This window comes from Dreissena polymorpha, chromosome 9 (genome assembly GCF_020536995.1).
Source record: "Dreissena polymorpha isolate Duluth1 chromosome 9, UMN_Dpol_1.0, whole genome shotgun sequence".
Lineage (NCBI taxonomy): Eukaryota > Metazoa > Mollusca > Bivalvia > Myida > Dreissenidae > Dreissena > Dreissena polymorpha.
In genome coordinates this window covers 104,440,986-104,443,525 of record NC_068363.1, presented here as the reverse complement: position 1 = coordinate 104,443,525, position 2,540 = coordinate 104,440,986, and the positions used below count along the sequence as shown (strand labels likewise).

General features: G+C 30.0%; 1 long non-coding RNA gene across 1 annotated transcript in view; it reads right to left on the bottom strand.

The window, feature by feature from the left end:
* LOC127843791 (uncharacterized) overlaps positions 1-1,962 on the bottom strand; it is a 2,682-nt gene extending 720 nt beyond the window's left edge. Inside the window, exons 1-2 of the long non-coding RNA XR_008032345.1 lie at positions 1,678-1,962; positions 1-112 (exon numbers count right to left, since the gene is read on the bottom strand). The exon at positions 1-112 is cut by the window's left edge and continues 720 nt beyond it. This is a non-coding gene — a long non-coding RNA (uncharacterized LOC127843791). The remainder of the gene's footprint in view (positions 113-1,677) is intronic.
* Positions 1,963-2,540: the final 578 nt, after the last annotated feature.

Genomic DNA, 2,540 nt, shown 5'->3' with positions numbered 1-2,540 from the left:
TCTCGAACAGATCCGCTTGTAGCAAACATCAAATCACGATTCTCTCCACCGATTATGCCTACGGCTGGGAACATCTGTGTCCTAGTGGTGCTGGTGACGGCATCTGATGAAACTATAATACCGATAAAGTAAAATATAATTTCTAATGCAAATGCACCAGTTCCATCAGTACACAACATGTATTTAATATATATATATTATATAATTTTCGATAGGAAAACATAATTATATAATGACATAATTCAATTCAGAAGAAAACTATTGATTTGAATTAATATTTTAGACCGCTTGTATATAAAATGAACAATATGAATAAAAAAAGCACGTTATCTGATCAATAAACAAATCTAAGAGCAAATTATTTTTATGATTACCTACCATTATGACCAACAAGGCATTCACTTCAGTTAAATATTAAGTTCTTTTACTATTGAAATTGTATATTTCGTTAATACCAATGCTTTAAAGCACAGATCATAAATACATGCATTTTGTAAATAATAAATTCATTTGAGTCGAATAAGCATCATTTGTAATTTTTTTTAAACGTTCACAATTAAAATCCAATCACGTATATCTGCTTTAAAGGAACCGTCAACCGCAATTGACGAAAAAAGGAAAGTTCTAAAATACCGTATTTTTTTTACAATTATTAGTTTATATTAATTAAATTATCACGACTGGTATATTACATAACTTGAAAAAAGTTCATATTTTCAGCATATTCGGTAAAAAAAATTCGCGATGTGACATCGAAAGAACATCGCGAAAATAGATGACATATCGATATACACAATGTAAATAACGCAAGTAGATTGATCATTATATATATAAAATATATAAAATTCACTACGCATGCACAATTTGCATTCCTGGGTTTACCACGTAACGATGATGATCAATCTACTTGCGTTATTTATAGTTAACTGGTAGTTACCTGGTAGATATACCCAGTAAAATTTATTACCGAATATACTGAAAATATGAAAACTTAACAACTTTTTTCAAGTAACGTAATATACCAGTCGTGGTATTTTAATCAATATAGACTAATAATTATAAAAAAATACGGTATTTTAGAACTTTTCTTTTTTCGTCAATCGCGGTTGACGGTCCCTTTAACAATTAATGCTTATATTTGCGAAAATGACATATAACGTCGTTGTGCAGAGGTGCGAGTTTTCGATTTAATTTGTGTGATCAACCAATGGTATTTGTATCACTGCTTATTGCAGTCACAAGACAGAATAAATTGTAGTCGCACTTCGCTCTTATAAATCAAGTAGCTTACGTAATACCTTCAGTGTCTTTGTCACCAGCACAGTAATTTCGAACAAAACAAGTAACATAAGTTAAAACGAAACGATTTTATATTGTTCAATATTTAAGCATATTCCCCAACTAAAAACGTAACAATCAGTAAGGACGAAAGTTCTGTCATAAGTCTTGATAGATTTAACTTTATTTGTCCTTAAGGAAACCTTTAAGTCGGAAAATATCATCAGAAAGAAACAAATTAATCCGTACATCATTTATTAAACTATCGGTCTTAGACGAGTTTGCCTAAATAAAATGGTATTTTGTATTGACATTCCGATGGTACCTTTAGAGTTATAAACTGTTAATATGTACAAATCACACAATTAAAATACTAAACAAGGGTAAAAAAGTTATCACCTGTTTTAAAATACATCATGCAGCATGCAAACCATACGGTCGCATTAATCCAATGTTCAGTCATGTTTATTACGGTCCTGTTTTCTTTATTTAGTATCCCAAATAAAGCATAACGGATACAAAGACACTTCAACAAAACTTAAAAGATAAAAAATAAACACGTGATTAAAATTGCGTGTCGATATTTTAAACATGTCCTAACAGACGATTTTGCGAAAATAGATTTTCGACCTTTCTCAATAACATGATACAATTCAATGTACCCGATGTCGGCGAGCTTTTCTATAAACGAATATGTAATATCTATGCGCTTTACAGTTTACATAACCTAAATAGAAACTAAGTTTAACTAGTTTTTTTAAGGTGCATAACAAAACTAAATCAATATTTAAACTCAAATATGTCATTTTGACAGGTTCGTTATTGTTGGTTGTCAACGGTGTCATGTTTTAGCGCACTCATTACTTGTATTGAACAAAGTGCACCTATAAAAATGGTATGATTTGTATACGCAATTTATATTGTATACATATAGCCTAAAAAATACAAAAGGAGACAATGTTTGTTTTTCCTACAATCATATACAATACGGTTTGTCTGTAAATCAGAAGAAAGGTTCGTTACATTCAGTGGTAAGGAACAGTTCCTTTCTTTAATACATTAATACCTATTTAAACTTTGAAATACATACGTACTGATCATGTTCCCTGTCAAGATAAAACAAGAAACTTGAAAAAAATGCAAAAAAACGCAATTACTATATGTTTTTTCCCTCGAATTACGAATTTTGACTTTTCATTGAAAGGTTCGTTACTCTTAATCTGAACTTAAGTCTTACATTTACATGCTTATAAACCTAAATG